Consider the following 18837-nt stretch of genomic DNA (forward strand, 5'->3'; position numbering starts at 1 on the left):
GATATACGAATGCAAAAATGGTAACCTGGCTTAGAAACCTCGCAGTTAACAACTGTGGAAGTGCTTAATGAACACTAAGCTGCGAGGCGGCTCTGTCCCAGTGTGGGGATGTAATGCCAATAAGAAGAAGAAGAAGAAGTTTCGGAATTCAATTTTTCCGCTTACCGTATGAAGCAAAGTCGATAAAGAAATTACACAATGTGGTTTTATGCTGATGACTGTTGCTGTACTCCGGTTCTTGTTTTCACCTCCTACACTGGTTTAACTTCACCTTACACGCGTTGAACTTACTTAATCCACGTCGCCACTTTTAAGTACTGCCAAGAACTAGCGCGAAACAGTCAAACCAGGTGGAAAGACAAAGCGAAGAATGCGAGACGTATGGAAACCGTGAATACGTGATAAGGAATTAGTGAAAACCATTCAAAAGAAATTCTCTCGATCGGTGATGAAAATCAATGAATAATTTGTATATACATGCAAAAACAAAATGACGAACAATTCTAGACCAACATTTGAAAAGGGCGTAACAGCCAAAATTTATTCCTTCTGATTCTTCGTCTACGTATATAGCTATATACGTGGACAAAGAATCAGAAGGAATAAATTTTGGCTGTTACGCCCTTTTCAAATGTTGGTCTAGAATTAGTGTTTTTGTTCTCCGCCAAATTATTACTACCAAGTGCAGCACCAAGCGAAAATAATCTCTTAAAAGTATGGTAATGTGTAGTTGAAACCTCTTTTGTTAAATGGTAGGAAGAACTATTTTAATTGGTTATGGAAACCCCAGAGAGAGGTGGCTAATTTGTCTATCCATCATTCATTCAAAATAGCGTCCAATGTTTTTGTTCTTATTTCGATAAATTAATTAATTTATCTGAAGCTTCGAAGGCGTCTTGCTATTATTTGACATAAGATATATAAACACAAAAGGCTCGAACAAAATTAGCTAATTGCATGTTTTTACCTGGAAATGTTAAATGCCGATAAATTAGCACTTTTTTTTTTTTTTTTTTTTTTAACTAATTTTATTTGCTAATTATCTAATACATGCATTCATCTCTTAGACTAGGTGTTCCGTGTTTTCTTAACACTATCATCCTTATTTGCTATGTTACGCTTTTAGTTATTATTAATACATTTCAATTGCCTCTGGCAGTTAGAATTTTTTTCCTCTGGTTGAATTGAACCATGTAGGAATCACAATGTTTTCATTGTAGGAATTACAATGAATAATCTTAACCTGTTTTATACTAAGGGTACAAGGAGTTAATCGTTGCAATAGAAGATTGCAACGATTTTTGTCTAAAATTGGAAATTATTTTGTTGGACATTTGTTGCAATGTCTCAATATTAGAAATTCTATGAAGTTCATTGGTACTATACCACGGAGGCAACTTCAGAATCATTTTCAAAATTTTATTTTGAATCCTCTGGAGTGCCTTCTTTCTGGTATTGCAGCAACTAGCCCATATTGGCACAGCATACAACATGGCAGGTCTAAAAATTTGTTTGTAAATCAAAAGTTTGTTCTTAAGACAAAGTTTTGATTTTCTGTTTATAAGTGGATATAGGCACTTAATATATTTGTTACATTTGGCTTGAAGGCCTTCAATGTGATTTTTAAAAGTTAATTTTGATCTAGCAGAAGTCCTAAATATTTAGCTTCGCTAGACCAATTAATTGGAACCCCATTCATAGTGACAATATGTCTGCTAGAAGGTTTCAAATAAGAAGCTCTCGGCTTATGTGGGAAAATTATAAGCTGAGTTTTGGAAGCATTCGGGGAAATTTTCCATTTTGCAAGTAAGTGGAGAAAATATCCAAACTTTTTGCAATCTACTACAAATGACACGAAGGCTTCGCCCTTTGGCTGAAAGGCCCGTGTCATCTGCAAACAAAGATTTTGACACCCTGGTGGTAAATCAGGTAAGTCAGAAGTAAAAATGTTATACAATATGGGCCCCAGTATGCTGCCTTGGGGATTATCAGCCCTTACAGGTAATCTATCAGATTTAGTATTCTGATAGTTTACCTGCAGCGAGCGATCTGATAAATAATTTTGGATCAGTTTAATGATGTACAGAGGAAAATTAAAATTCATCAATTTTACAATCAAACCTTCATGCCAAACACTGTCAAATGCTTTCTCTATGTCAAGAAGAGCAACTCCAGTCGAATATCCTTCAGATTTGTTGAGCCGAATTAAGTTCGTAACTCTTAATAACTGATGAGTGGTTGAATGCCCATGGCGAAAACCAAATTGCTCATCAGCAAAAATAGAATTGTCATTAATATGAACCATCATTCTATTTAAAATAATCTTTTCAAACAGTTTGCTTATTGAAGAAAGCAAACTGATTGGGCGATAACTAGAAGCCTCAGCTGGATTTTTGTCCGGCTTCAAAATTGGAACAACTTTGGCGTTTTTCCATTTATCTGGAAAGTATGCCAATTGAAAACATTTGTTAAATAAATTAACCAAAAAGGATAAAGTGCTCTCAGGAAGTTTTTTGATAAGTATGTAGAAAATACCATCATCACCCGGGGCTTTCATATTTTTAAATTTTCTAGTAATAGATCTCACTTCATCCAAATTGGTTCCCAACGAAGGGTCAAAAACATTCTCTTGATTGAGAATGTCTTCGAAGCTCCGTGTAACCTGATCCTCAATTGGACTAGTGAGACCTAGACTAAAATTATGGGCACTCTCGAACTGCTGAGCAAGTTTTTGAGCCTTTTCGCCATTTGTTAATAAAATTTTATTTCCCTCTTTAAGCGCTGGAATTGGCTTTTGAGGTTTTTAAGAATTTTGTTAATTTCAAAAGGGTTTCGAACTGGGATCCAACTTCGAGACATTATTCTCAAAGTTGGTATTTCTCAGAATAGCGAAACGTTTTTTAATTTCATTTGCAAATCTCGCCAAATAACTTTCAACGCGGGATCGCGAGTTCTTTAGTATTGCCTTCTTCTCACATTTTTAAGACGGATCAGTAGCTGAAGATCGTCGTCAATAATAATGGAGTTGAATTTAACTTCACATTTCAGGAATTGCAATGCCTCTGGCTTCGACAATTAAATTTGTCAAAGATACGAGAGCATTATCAATATCACTTTTGGTATCGAGAGGAATATCAACATCAAAATTCCTATCGATATACGTTTTATATAAATCCCAATCAGCTCTATGATAAATAATTAAAAGTAGAGCTGATTGGATTATAAATGGCATCTTGTAAGATTTCAAATGTCACAAGAAGGTGATCAGAGTCAAAGTCAGCATGAGTTACCAACTGGCCACACAGCTTACATGAATTCGTTAAAACTAAATCAATTGTAGAAGGATTTCGACTGGAAGAAACAAGTAGGTCCATTGGGATATTGAATAGTATAATATCCCGCAGAACAATCTTCAAATAAAATTTTACCATTGGAATTGCTTTGAGCATTATTCCATGAACGGTGTTTGGCATTGAAGTCACCAATTACGAAGAATTTTGATTTGTTGCGAGTCAGAATTTGAAGATCAGCTTTCAACAAATTCTTTTGCTGCCCATTGCATTGAAAAGGCAAGTAGGCTGCAATGAAGGAAAATTGTCCAAAATTTGTTTCAACAGAAACTCCCAAGGTTTCAAAAACTTTGGTTTCAAACGAAGAAAATAATTTATGTTTGATACGTCTATTAATGACAATGGCGACCCCACCACAGGCGCTGTCAAGACGATCATTTCTGTAGATAAAATAGTTTGGATCTCTTTTAATGGAGAGTCCTGGTTTTAAATACGTTTCAGTTATAATGGCAATATGCACATTATGAACTGAAAGGAAGTTGAATAATTCATCTTCCTTACCCTTTAGAGAGCGGGCATTCCAATTTAGAACTTTCACACAATTATTTGGATCCATTGAAACGGAGTCCGATAACAATTTTTTGTGTACTTTATACCAACCTGAACAGCTTCAGGAATTGTATTTGCTTTGAACATTGCATCAATCATGTGATGCAATTGTTCAGTTAAAAAATCAAAATCGGAAGCAGTCATGCTACCTGAATCGGCAACATGACCGTTATTTTCCGTTGGGACATGGGTATAAACCTCATTTTGAGAAGAGAAATTTGGTCTACCAGCAGCGATGTTTGCATACGTAGGTACATTGGAAAAATTGGAATTTACTGAAGTGCTTGCTACCCGTTGACGAGCGGCAAAGTTTGTTTGTGAATTGTGGTGGGTATGAATTGCTCGACCGGTAGCGGGTTTCGAAATTTGAGCGTTTGAAAATTTTCTACCCGTCGAATCTGGGATCCGATTGGAATTTCCCGTCATCAATTTTGCACGGGAATTCAAAACTTTTTTGCGTGAAGGGCATTCCCAGAAATTGGATTTATGATTGCCCCCACAATTTGCACATTTAAATTTATTGGAATCTTCTCTCACAGGACATGCGTCCTTGGCGTGAGAGGTTCCACCACAAATCATGCATTTAGCATCCATGTGACAATGTTTGGTTCCATGACCCCACTTTTGGCACTTACGGCACTGGGTAGGGTTTTGGAAATTTCCCCCAGGCCTGCGGAAATGTTCCCATGTAACACGGACATGAGACATAATACAGGCCTTTTCCAAACTTTTCATATTATTCAGTTCACTTTTGTTAAAATGAACTAAATAAAATTCTTGAGAAATGCCCCTCTGGGAAGTACCAGAATGGGATTTCTTTTTCATCTTAATTACTTGGACTGGTGAAAATCCAAGTAATTGAGAAATTTCAATTTTAATCTCATCCAGTGATTTATCATCACTGGGGAGACCTTTCAAGACGACTTTGAACAATCGCTCAGTTTTGTCGTCGTATGTGAAGAATTTATGGCGCTTCTCAGTTAAATACTGAAGAAGACGTTTGCGATCGTCAAAGGATCCCGGCAAAACGCGGCAGTCACCCTTCCTAGCAATCTGAAATGAAACCTTGATCCCCTGAAGGTTACTCAAAATCTCATTCCGGAAGCCAGAAAACTCGGCAACAGATACCACAATTGGCGGATTCCTTTGCTTTTTCGCATGAATCGAATCACCTGGGCTAGAGGTAGATTCGATTTGCTCAATTTCATCATTAATCAAATCGAACTGATTGCTCAGTTCGATTGGAGAAGAATTATTTCCGATATTAGAGTTAGAAGGAATATCTGAATCCTCCAGCTTCCTTCTATTTTTTCCGCGCTTGGGCAGGACGGTCTTGAAACCTTGTTTCTTTGAAGGAAGTGGAGAATTCAGAGACTCCCCCTTCCTCTTGTTTTTATTAATGCTCATGGTTGAGCGTGGAGACGTGACCTTCTAAGAGGTTTTTTCCCAGAACGGTGTCCCTGCAGGATTACCACCGCTTGTCGGAATTTTACTTCCGCAAACGGGTCCAACGTAAAACGAAGGATCAGTGGGTACAAATAGCGCTAAGAAGCACCGTTGAAATTAAAATAGCTTCGGGTAGTATTAAAAACTTCCTTCCGCAAAGAGAGAAAGAACCGCACAGCACGAAAGCACGATGCGGTCTGATAAATTAGCACTTACTATATACGAGCCAATGGCCCAAAATGAGCAGTTGAATTAGGGTATACCACCCAGAAAGCTGGTATCAAAAATGATGTTGAGTAGAATGACATTGTTCCGCGGATGTCAAGCGTTTCACTCTCCTGTGAAAACCATTTGTATTCATTCAACTCAAAATCTTATATAATAAAAATGAGTTATCATTTCCTTTGAGGCAACATAACTCACGAATGAATGGACCGATTTGCAAGATTTCATCACTAATAAATTTGTCTTGTGATCAACTGCGTTTGTACATACTAAGAGTTGATCAATTTGACAAGGAAAGTTGGAAAATTGTCAAAATGCAATTTTGAGGCGATTCAGGAGAAAACCCAACACGATCGCACAAAAATGATCTAGAGTACGGCGCTGCATTAAGCTCAACAATTGACAATTGAATGCCAAATAATACCTGAAACCCCGAGCGAAGTCGGGTACGTTAAACTTGTAGTTAATAAGTCCGTTGTGCGCAAAACACTGAAGCTTCAGATATTGTTGAAATTCACTCGTTAATCTCTTGTTAGTTGGGTGTTCTCTGGTTAAGCCGTACCCAACAAGCAATTTGAGTTGAACAAGCTAGTTTTTTAGCTGAATAAGACTATTTTTGGCTAAATAAGTGCTTTAGCCGCTTTTAAAGTTAGCTGGGAAGACCGAATACAAAATACTTTCGGACACAAGTTTGTTTCACGTTCCTAACGTCAACAGATTTTGTTTTCTCATCGGGCAGCACGAAAACTTGGAATTAAAGTGCTGATTTAAGAAATACTAGATTTAGAAGTAAGTGGAGCCGCCATCTTGTTTCCAATCGAAATGTCAAAAACGGTTGCAACCCGGCTTGTTGACATTTTTATGCGCAATAAGTAAACTTAAAGTTCGACAGTTTATCGCTTTGTCGTTCTCTGGTTATAGGGTTGCTAGCTGATAATTGAATCATTTGTTTGGGAAACTGCATAAGTCCATTTTACACTATTTCGAGAAAACAACAGAAAACTGTTTTTGAACAAACTTGCACCGAATCTTTCGATTTCTTCGATACAGATCAATAGTTTTTGGCAAAACACAACACCCTGAGACAATTTCAGTGCAAAAAATGTAAGCAGTACTCCACAATTGCTCTTCAAAGTACGTGGACTTATGTAGTTTCTCAAACAAACGAAAAAAATTTCATACATTCCTGAACAAAAAATTTTTTTTCCGTATTTTTTGCCAGAATACGTATTTTTGGACGAGGATTCAGAATATATAAAAATCTCATTTTGGCCAAAAATGTTACATATGCAGTTTCTCAAACAAACGGTTCAATTGTTTAAGAGTTTTATACATTAGTTAGGATGAGATTGTCAATTAATCAATGAAATGTGTCTGTACTTGCCATGTTCATTCAGAAATAAAGTAAATTGGCGAAACATTGGCATTAGATGCCTGGCTAGCTTAAAAAGGAATGATGTCTGGACAAAGAATGCTCTGAAATTTTCAAGTTCAACACATCGCATGGGTCTGAAATAAGAACAGCAATGGAGAACTACGAAAATAAAACATCGATTTCGTTGATTAAAGGTTAATTAATGGGTTGCATGTAGAAACGCAAAAAGATCCTCGATAAGCATTCATACATCCTAATATTTAATTAATTAATGATTAAAGAATAAAAGTAGCAAGAGATTGCACCTTGGATATTTTTTATAGAGGAGAAGGGGGATGTGAGGTGCATACCAGTCTTATTACATCAGTTTCCTTACCCATGTGGATACAACACAAAGTCAGCTTTATTCTGTTGGTATCACTGACTGTCGCATGTCGATCGCGAGCAAGCCGAGGATAACCATGTCGCCGGCCGGCATCGCCCGACCCGGCATCAGCAGCGAGTCAGTGCAAGTGACGCGTTCCGATCAGTCATAGCAATTCGGAGCGCAAATAACGAACTATAATTTTAGCATATTTACAAGAGCGATCTGATACGTTTGGAAGTTCCGAATCAACTTACTCGTCTCGTTTATTGCAATCAGTTTTAATCCACGGATGATTAATATTTGTACCGTGGACAGCAGAGAATACGCTGCGTAGATCTCTGAAGATCACTAAAGGCGCTGGTCCAGAATATTCGGTTATAGCTTTCAGAATCGTCCATGCTTCAGCGCTGAAGATCGAAGATTTAGGTAACTGTATACTCAAGTCACGATCCGGGTGATGAATGCCAGAGCCAACTCGAAGTTCACTCACAGAATTATCGGTGTATACAATATACATGCCTCCGTTACGAGTACCACAGATAACTGGTATAGTGGTATAGCATCCCGATCAATAATGCATAACAAAATTATAACAAGGGGTGTTATTTATTTCAGAAAAATATTGTAACAATATGTGTTATAAATTTGGCTGGTTAGTTGTTAAAATAGCTAAAATTATATCAAAAATCCCTCTAGCCATAACACAATTAAATCAGAGGTTGATACCTTCATATCAACATTATAACAAACGTTGATATAAATATTCGGCATAAAAATCTACTTTGAAGGTAATTGCCTACATCATGGGTAAAAATCTGATACGCTACAACGACGGATTTCCATCCAATGTAGGCAATTAACTTTGTTCCAGCTATTAATATCAAGCATGGGTTCAAGTTCTACAGAAGATGACTACCTCTGAATTTCTTTCCAATATATACAAAAGATGTAGACAATTATTTTGTGAAAATATACATAACAAACGTTGTTATAATTTAAATATGAAATAAAACTGACTGAAGACACATTTTTATTGAACTATCTAATTATAACAAACGTTGTTTTAAATAAGAACCATTGATAGAATTGAGTTTTAATTTTGTGATGCATTCCTGGTCGGGATACGTGTGTAAATATCCGCAACCGTTAATTCAAATGCATCGAACATTTGGAACGCGATTGGCAATCGTTTGGAAATGGCGCGATGATCAGTTGAGTAGATGGCAGTGGTGAGTCAACGTATATCATTTCAAAAGTTTACAAATGATTTTCAATAAAATTTGTTCTAGCTTAAATATCTGTTATCTGTGCGAGTACTTATTTCTGATAATTTCTTCGAACTGTAACCAACTGTAACCTTTTTGATATTGGGGGACCATGGTCAAACCAGGGAATGTTAACATTGCCTGATGGCATTAGGCTCCAATCTTCCTTCAAAGAAATTCCTCCAAACCAAATGTTGGGTATATCCAGATTGAGCATGTTTGCAGCTTCCATAGCTCGCAGATAAGGGGGGAGATGACATCAATGCGCATTAGTAATTGTTGTCTACAGAATAATTTGTTCTTTCGCCAGGTCCAATGGCAATATTTTAGTGTCAGCTAAGACGCTATCAATCGGACTGGATCGGAAAGCGTCAGTACAGCACCGGATAGCCTCATGGAAAATCTGAAATATAGGTTTTAAATCGGTTGCATTTATAATAGAGTCTTCGTATAGCAATTTCTGGAGTGCAGCTCGATTAATACAGAACATTGTTGATCTGTCTGCCCCAAAACTTTTTCCACTTAAACATTTGAGCAAGTTTAATACCTTCCGTCCTTCTGTTTTAGATGTCATCACATGTTGTTTGAAGCATAGCCGAGAGTCTAACCATATTCCTAGATCTTCGTGTATTTAAACAAAATTGATAGATTCACGCCCGTAGTTGAGAGGCGGCTGCTGTTTTTTGTGGTGCCGCTTATAACAAATATGCATGGCGACTGTTTTAGCGATCGAAATGTTAATTCTACCACCTGTTATTCTACTCGATAAGGCAATTTGTTTGAGAATTTTCTGTAATTTGCAGCGTGTGTGAAGAACATTTGAGCTGGTTACACCGACGGTTATCTCATCAGCAAACATCTCCAATAGAGCAGCGTCCTTCACGTACTTTTGGATAGAGTTCACAGCGAGGAGGAAGTATGTTACGGCTAACACCGATCTTTGAGGTACTCCATTTTGAAGTACCTTTGTCGAAGAGATGTATCCGTTGTAGCAAATTCTAAATATGCGTTCTTCGAGGAACTTATTGCAGAATTTGGCCATCCTTCCGCCAATGTTAGCTTCACGCAGTCCTCCTAAAACCAAGCGACGCCAAATTCTGTCGTAGGCCTTTTCGATATCTAGGAATAGAAATTTAACGTGCACCATTGCTTTCCGTCCAAATTGTTCTACTTATTTCCTCCAACACGGTTAGATGACTTTACCCATTAATGGGTACTATGTTATTGTTGATACTATTCCGGTGGGAATAATATCAACAATAACATAGTACCCATTAATGGGTAAAGTCATCTAACCGTGAACGTATCCAAGGTTTGCCTTCCCGACTAGAAGGACATATCAAAATTTCAACCTATGTTATTATGTTATGCTGAATTTTTATAACAAAATTTGTTATAAACATGGTGTAGGATGTTGTTAAAATATCTAAATTTCTATCAAAAATTACACTACTGGAATCAAAAAACTATCAAATTTTGTTACAATTTTATCATAAAAATAACAAATTTTGATAAAAAATTATAACAGAATCAGATACAAAATATATTGTTTATGTGCAGTTGGGATTTTTTACAGGTCGTGATAGGGCTCCAGATTGTGATCAACAATCAGAAATTTTTGTTTTTATATGTACAAGAATATTTTTCGAGAACATGAAACTAACAACATTGCAATAAAGGCAACCTTTTCAAATTATATCAGCATTGTGATATCTATGGCTGGAGGACTTTGCTACATCTATTTTAATTGCCTACTGTTGGGCAATTCGGTGTTAAGCATTTTTTTTAAATCATATTATGATAAAATCCTGTTACAACATTTGAAAGATAATGCTGCTAAGAACAAAATTGTATCAAAATAAGTTATAAATATCACAATATGTTAAATTTGTGTTCAGTTTCTGTTATGCTCTTCTAGTCAGGTTCCTTTTCTGAAAGCAGCTTGCTGATGGCCGAACGTGTTCTGTTCTTCCAATACGTCCATCAATCTTAGATTTATCATCCGTTCGAATAGCTTGAGGACGCAACTGGAAAGATGGATAGGATGAAGGTTGTCGGGGATGTTTGGGGATTTTCCTAGTTTCGGAATAGGAATAAGCAAAGTTTCTCGCCATATTTCAGGAAAAACATTTGTAGTCCATAGCTGGATATAGGTTTCTAGAAGTTTCCTTTTCGCATAGTACGGTAGGTGTTGCAGCATCACATTGTGCACTTCATCTGGACCGGGATATGTTCCAGTAAGTCGATCTAATTGATATAGGAGTTCATGCATAGTAAATTCTTTCGTGTATTCCAATTCATCCGCAGAAAAACGAACAAGTATTTTTTCGAGTCTCAATTTTCTACGACGAAAGCTATCATCACGTGTTTCGTCCGATGACGATCCCTCAAAGTGTAGTGAGAGGTGTTCTGTAATTAGTCCGGGGGATGCTGGGTAATTAGACCGAAGGTCATTAAGCCGAATAGTCATCAGGCCAAATGGCCATTAGGCCGAATGAGCACTGGGAAGTAATAAGTGACTAGTGCAAAGTGAGAAAGAAGTAGAACGGAAGAAGAAAAAAAGAAAAAGGAGGGAGAAGTAAGAAGGAAGAAGGAAGAAGAAAAAAGGTAAAAGGAGGAAGAAAAAAGGAAAAAGGAGCAAGAAGTAGGAAGGAAGAAAGAAGAAGGAAGAAGAAAAGAAAAAAGAAGAAAAGAAGAAAAAAGAAGAAAAAAGAAGGAAAAACAAGAAGGAAGAAAGAAGAAGGAAGAAGGAAGAAGGAAGAAGGAAGAAAGAAGAAAGAAGTAAGAAGAAGGAAGAAGGAAGAAAGAAGAAGGAAGAATGAAGAAGGAAGAAGGAAGATGGAAGAAGGAAGAAGAAGAAAGAAGAAAGAAGAAAGAAGAAAGAAGAAAGAAGAAAGAAGAAAGAAGAAAGAAGAAAGAAGAAAGAAGAAAGAAGAAAGAAGAAAGAAGAAAGAAGAAAGAAGAATGAAGGAAGAAGAAAGAAGGAAGACGTGAGAAAGATGGAAGAACCAGAAGGAAGAAGAAAGAAGGAAGAAGGTAGAAGGAAGAAGGAAGACGTGAGAAAGATGGAAGAAACAGAAGGAAGAAGAAAGAAGGAAGAAGGAAGACGTGAGAAAGATGGAAGAAAACAGAAGGAAGAAGAAAGAAGGAAGAAGAAAAAGGAAGAAAGAAGAAGGGAGAAGGAAGAAGGAAGAAAGAAGGAAGAAGGAAGAAGGAAGAAGAAAGTAGGAAGAAGGAAAAAGGAAGAAGGAAGAAGGAAGAAGAAAGAATGAAGAAAGAAGAAGAAGGAAGGAAAAAGGAGGAAGAAAGAAAGGAGAAGGGAGAAGGAAGAAGGAAGAATAAAGACAGGAACACCGTGTGGTCGTACAGACTGTACACTTAACACCTAGAGACAACGGACAGGACCCCAGTGGACCAGTGGAGAATTTTCCGATCACGAAAATTTTCTTCTTACCGGGGCGGTAATCGAACCCACACTCCCTAGCACATGCGTCTAGACGATTGACGTCGCTAACCTCACAGCCCACGAAGAGGAAGCAACAAGGAAGAAGGAAGAAGGAAGAAGGAAGAAGGAAGAAGGAAGAAGGAAGAAGGAAGAAGGAAGAAGGAAGAAGGAAGAAGGAAGAAGGAAGAAGGAAGAAGGAAGAAGGAAGAAGGAAGAAGGAAGAAGGAAGAAGGAAGAAGGAAGAAGGAAGAAGGAAGAAGGAAGAAGGAAGAAGGAAGAAGGAAGAAGGAAGAAGGAAGAAGGAAGAAGGAAGAAGGAAGAAGGAAGAAGGAAGAAGGAAGAAGGAAGAAGGAAGAAGGAAGAAGGAAGAAGGAAGAAGGAAGAAGCAAGAAGGAAGAAGCAAGAAGGAAGAAGCAAGAAGGAAGAAAGAAGAAGGAAGAAGGAAGATGGAAGATGGAAGATGGAAAATGGAAGAAGGAAGGAAGGAAGGAAGGAAGGAAGGAAGAAGGAAGAAGGAAGAAGGAAGAAGGAAGAAGGAAGAAGGAAGAAGGAAGAAGGAAGAAGGAAGAAGGAAGAAGGAAGAAGGAAGAAGGAAGAAGGAAGAAGGAAGAAGGAAGAAGGAAGAAGGAAGAAGGAAGAAGGAAGAAGGAAGAAGGAAGAAGGAAGAAGGAAGAAGGAAGAAGGAAGAAGAAGGAAGAAGAAGGAAGAAGGAAGAAGGAAGAAGGAAGAAGGAAGAAGGAAGAAGGAAGAAGGAAGAAGGAAGAAAAAAGAAGGAAGAAAGAATAAGGAAGAAGGAAGAATGGAGAAGGGAGAAGAAGGAGGAAGAAAGAGGAAAGAAGAAAGAAGAAGGTAGATACAAGAAGGGGAAAGGAATAATGAAGAAGGAAGAAGGAAATCAAAATCTTCCTAATTTATATTTGCCAAAACTTAAATTTTTAATGTTTTTTATGCAGAACTATATTAAAATCTGCCATCTGCTCTGGTTGGGTAACGAATGCAAAAATGACAACTTTTCTATGAAACCTTTTTGGTCTAGCATGACCATTTAAACCGTCTATTCCTGCCATTAGTAATAACATACATAAGTGTAGTCGAATTCGTTGTTTTAGTTTGATACTTAGCTAAACGGAAGAATCCGCACATGTTAATTAATCTGTTTCTGTGAAATACGATCAATAATTATTATTTTTGACAGTAATCTTGTTCAATCGCGGTGTCATCAGCATGTCAAGCGACTTTCGTACATTGATTATTTCTGTCGCTTGGTAGCCGGTTTCGTGAACGAAAGCACATAAATACCTACTAGGTACATAGGTACATACTAAATGACGCGATTTTTTTTCTTGTGCTATTACTACTCGCGCTGTACTCAATTCGAATTGGTTAAGCGGCGCGCTGCCGGCCGTTGTTGAGTGTTGTGGTACAATCAGTTATAAATGTAAAGTATTCAACGATAATTGAAATCAGTTTGAGTTTGATCTGCCCACGTACGTACACCGTAGGGAGTTGGCGATTGTATGAGTGAGGGTCTCGTCTCGGCACGAATTTATTCTGCGTTGATTTGCCTTCACCGACCAACGTGACGATGGCGATAAGCTTTAGCGTCGAAAATTAACGAAATCGCGGCGAGGCATCTGATCACGCGTTGATAGAAGGTCGTTGATAAAAGGGTTTGTTTTTATCACGCATACCGAAGAAGGGCTATCAGATCGAAGGCCGCAACATTTGAATTCGCTTTCAGTTGTCATGTTGTGAGGAATGAAGTAAGGTAGGAAGACCGTGATGAAGTGCCATTGCGATGACTGATTATTCGAGACTCATTGTCATAATTGGCTGTTTTAAAGTGAATTGACTTTCGTCGATGGATAATTTATTATTATTTTTTCATTATTACAGGAAATACTGGAAAGTTCAACCCCTCAAGTTGTCATCCTGCATCATAAAGAAGGTAGGTTCTATCCATCACAGAAAAAAAACCCATGGTCTAATCCATCGGACTGACAATTTTCCTCGTTCGTTCAAGCCGAAAAACATGCTAATAAGAAAACAATTTTATTATCGAGTTTCTTCTCAAGGTTAGAACTCGCGTTTTTAATTGGGTTGAGTGTTTTTTTGCATTGCTGCTGCCGTCATCATACCGATCGTCGTTATTCGCTTGTTGTATGGTGCGTCTTGTTTTAATTCATGCTTGTTTGTATAGGTTGGCGTTTTTTTGGGCAGCGTATCGAACGAGTGCGGATGTGATAATAAACATCAGTTGTGAAAATTCGGTTTCAAAATGAGAATCGCGTAGGCGAAGGAATTGAGCTTTGAATGCGGTTCTATTTAGGATTGTAAATATGACATAACCATTAATGTCGGGATGTTTTTTCTCAGCGGTAGGCTCTGACTCAGCAAATAATCGGAGACACGACGCATCCACACCGTACGCTTCGAAGGCGATGTTGTGCTCGCACCATCAAGCGGTACCCCACCATTTCTCGAAGGCTGGCGCCTCTAGTGATCGGCGATGAGTCTTACTTAGAATCTAACGAATCCAACCCAAACATATGCAACCATCGTAGGCAGTAGGCCTAGACTCGTTTTGCCTGAAAACGGTGATGATTTTTCGCTTCTCTGGCAGCGGAAGCGATACGCCTCCTTCGATTGTTTGCGCTCGCTTAAAACCTCATCAATCATTGCTATTGGTGAAGATTTTGCTTGGAATCACTTTGTATCGCATTTTCCATTGCATTGTATTACGAAGCCGGGGAACACTACCGTGGATCGCTGATAGATCTACACGCGGCTTCGAGTTTCACGCTGCAGCGTAGTGGTGCAGCGCCGCATTCTCCACCACGAACTGAGATTGTACAACAGTTTAACAAATAATCAACCGTAAATGAGTGAAACACGCTACCTGGTTTAAATTACCTCAGTGTGCGCCGTCAGTCGCCGGAAAGCTAACAAATCTTGCCGACACGTTTTCCTCCCCGGATCAAGTGCTCTTCACACTTGCACTCAAGCATCACCGCCGTTGGACCGGGTATCGCATCTCAACCACCGGCTCGGCCAGACCGGGCTGTATAGCTTCAGCTTGCTCTCGCGGTTCCTCTTCCGTTATCTTTTATTGACTTTCGTTCTTATTCGTCGGTGCTCGAGTTTATTACCGTCCGGTGCCGTATACCTACACTGGGCACAGGCAGGGGGGAGAATGTCGCAATTGGGATTCCATTGAACAACCCAAAAGAAATCCACCACTACATTCACCTGACGCTTTCTGATAGTGTATAGATAAAATAGGACATCGGAGAAAAACAACAACCATGCGGTAAGAACTCGCGTGCCTTCGATGAAAAGTCTCCGTCGAACGACGCGAAAGGAAGAAGAAGCAACGACCAGTAGGCTATTGCTGTGTTTTGTTTTGCCAAGTCCGTATGAGTGCGTTGTAACTATGGTAAACAAAAGCTGGTTTGTTTACATTTGAATGTTGCAATGTGTGCGACGGTTAGCGGATAAATAAGCTTCCATTTTTCGAGGTCACGTTCCGTAGTTTTGGAAAGGATTCGGTACAGGTGCTGTGTGTACACGACGGGAGGGATTCTCACAACTACCAACTTCCGCTACTGACTGCCGCTATAGCGCCGATTCGGAAGTGCATACGTGTAAGCAGAAAAAAATGTTTACTTCCTCGCATCTGGACGAGGTGAGCACGAGGCATTCTCACCAATACCTCGACGATCGGGAGTGTAAACAAACTGGTAGCTATGGCAACAGCTGATTTTCACTCGAGCAACGTTCGTCATCAGCTGTGTGTCACCAATATCAGTAAGTAGCGCTCACGGTGTCGGACCAGACAGCGCAAGTCATTGAGTTACCCGATTTGGTGGTGGTGCTAGAACGGAGCTGGCACTCAACGGTTGGCTGCGCAAGCCATTCGAGGGTAAAGAGGGTAAACATAAATTTTTCAATTCATTTCAGTTTTAGCCGTTCTCGAGTACGAGTGCATCCGTGCGATATATCGGCGCGCCTTCCGTTAGAGTCTAGGCAGATTGGGAACAGGCGGTTAAGTAAATGCGGCGGCGGCCGCACTAGGAGGCACACGAGAGGGAATCAATATGTGAGCGGAAAATAATAAGCAGAGGAAGAAGCTACCGCCGTCCAGTACAGAGGTGGAGAAGATTTAATGAGTTTCCGTTAATGTTATTAGAAATGTTAAGTGTTACGCATCGTTACGGTTAAGTTTATTCCACGTGAGTTTGTGCTGTTTTACAAGTGGACCTTAGTTGGCTGGAAAAGTAACAGGAAGTCAATCCGGTAAACTTTTTTGGGTGTTGAATAATCGAAACTTTGCAGGGGATATTGGGAACGCAGCTGCCTCTTACCAAATCAGGAGCAAGAGAGTGTGGTTTATGATTTGTACACTTGTGACACAGCGAAAGGCGTGAGGAGAAAGAGAGCCGAGAAGGTGAGGCAGTGGAAAAAAAAAGTTTCTGAAAGGAAGCACGCAATTCAGAAGCTGTGCAGCGTGTCCAGTGAAAATCTAGAGGAAGACCAGACTGGCAAGCGTTGAGAAAAGGGAGGAAAAAGTGCCTTCGGCTTGGCCATATTTAGATAATTGGAAAGCAGTGCAGCGCGACGAGTAGCCGAGGAGAGCCAAAACGAAAAGAAGTACGCTCTGTCAAAGACCTATTTTTCGTGTCACAGTACGTGTTGTTTGGTGTGGTGGCTAAAAGCAGCGACAGCGACGACGCCATTTAGGGAATAACTAAGCAGGCGGAGTCTGTATGTTTGCAGTGTCCGTAACAACACATCGCCCACTTCGGTTTGTGTGCAGTGCGATACAGTTTCTTGTTTCTACAATTGATTGAAATTGACAGTTGTATGTTTTCGTTGTCACTTTGTTGCCTGTTGTACCCTTCGTTCGTTCATTTGTGACTTTCTGTGTGTTAATGTTTGGTGATTCAGTGTGACGCAGTTTGGAAAGTTTGGACATACTCCGGAAAGGATTACGATCACGAGCAAAGAAATTTTCCAGTGGATCCCACTATGAAAACGGTAATTATCTGGTTTGTTGTATGCATAGATTGATCGTTTTTTCAACTCTGCGCAGTTCAATTCATCTAAAAAACGTGTTTTTTCCAAGACAAGTTACGGTCGAGCTGTGTGCTGTTAGTGAGCTCGAATAAACAACACGGCAGCTCCAACGCGAGAGCTAGCAGATAGGGATGGTTGGTAAAAGCTGAAACGTGGCACGTGTTTGCATGTTTGGCTGTTGTTCCATAGAGCTCCATCAGAGCCGGAGCATTCGTGAGTGGGGGTTGAGCTGAACGAGCAGCCAGTTATTAATTAGCAACTATCGAGAAGCCTCAGAACTAGCACTGCTTGCCCGCATCGGCGCTTTCAATCCGACAAGTCTGACCTAGTTTGTTACTACATGGGTACTTGTGTCACTTATGCAAATTTTGACACACACCTCCAGTAGAGTGTGTGCATTATCAAGTGCCGCTCTACTCATGAGCCTAGCGACCATGTTGCAAACTGGAAAGCCATCTTTTTCTCAAGTATATACACTTTTTCTTCGACCAATAAACAATTCCTTATATTCCGGTGCATGATTAGAGCTTGTCGCTAGAGGCGTTCACGTAGGTGTTTGTGTTTTGGTGCAGAAAACAAACACGTCATTTCGATTTCTTGCAAATTCTCTGATTTCCCATTTGAGCATGTGTGTGCGTGCAGATTTGTGTCAGAATCATGGCGAAGGTGACATGCGGTATGATGTAATATCTACGTAAGCTTGGACGCAGTTACCTTGGGTGATGCCTATTCTTCGCCCAATCATCTCATTTCTACTTTTACGAAAATATGCTGCGGCTATTTGAATTGATAAGAGCCACAAATCGCCCTTCCATCAAGATCGCCAAAATCCGACGTCGTGTCGGGAAAGGTGAACAAGTGTAGGGCAAACCTTCAGGTACGCTTCCAGCATCAAGCGTAATATATGTAAACAGTGATCCATCTCGAATTTAATCACGGATGCCAACGCTCCATACTGCAGCGTGTCGCCCCTTCGCCGATAAGGCAGGCGTTAGGTCAGCGTCTGCATGTAAACAACTACGTACCATCAGTCATTGCCGCTGCCGGAGAACGGTAAAGCGGTGATGAAAACTCCGCAGTGGCCTGGTCGTTCAAGGAAACGCCAAGAATGTGTGTACGAAGACCACAGATATCAACGGAGCGTGACGGCTGCGGAGGGCGAGACAGCCGGCTGCCGCGATATAACTCTTTCAAATTAGCCCCCATCGTAGTGGTGGAATCCGTTGTTTACTTCTCTATTCTTCCCGAGCCATAACTAGAGCTCTAATTTCAGCAGTTCGTTGATGCGGGCCACACATCACCAACACTACCAATGCAAACCGTGCGATTTCAGTGCCACTGTATTGGTGCGGACGGCCACTCGCACTCATCCACTCACCAAACGTGATGGTGTGAGTTGGTTTTTGTTTATTGGGTATCGTTTTCACTCCCGAGCGTGATAATGAATGATAATCGACATTTCACTTTCCGGTTTTATCGTCTTTCGTGTCCTTCCGATGTCCCCCAAAAGTTGGAGGGGGTGTTCGGGAAAGGGCGACTGCGGCCGTATGCTCTAATTCAATAGAGAATATAAAGTAGTCGTTCATAGCTGTTTGTGGTAGACCTAATCCACGCTGAAATACGTAAGCTGCGATGTTAGAAACGTGGCGATTGATGGTTTACAGTGGAATGCATCCCCCAAGCCCGATGGATTACGATGATCCACTATGGGGATTATCATGCTTGGTCAATATCTACTC

General features: G+C 39.8%; 1 protein-coding gene across 9 annotated transcripts in view; it reads left to right on the forward strand.

The window, feature by feature from the left end:
* LOC134223492 (uncharacterized) overlaps window positions 1–18837 on the forward strand; it is a 167073-nt gene that overhangs the window by 97292 nt on the left and 50944 nt on the right. For 3 of the 9 annotated variants that reach the window (XM_062702652.1, XM_062702656.1, XM_062702655.1), the window contains exon 2: window positions 13919–13970. The exons of 2 other annotated variants lie outside the window; for them this stretch is intronic. The gene's annotated coding sequence lies outside the window, so the exon portion shown is untranslated. Of the gene's footprint in view, window positions 1–13569; window positions 13791–13918; window positions 13971–15982; window positions 17060–18837 lie in introns of those variants that run through there. 4 more of the 9 variants (XM_062702651.1, XM_062702660.1, XM_062702653.1 and 1 more) reach the window with 3 other exon arrangements.

Source organism: Armigeres subalbatus, chromosome 3 (assembly GCF_024139115.2).
Source record: "Armigeres subalbatus isolate Guangzhou_Male chromosome 3, GZ_Asu_2, whole genome shotgun sequence".
NCBI lineage: Eukaryota > Metazoa > Arthropoda > Insecta > Diptera > Culicidae > Armigeres > Armigeres subalbatus.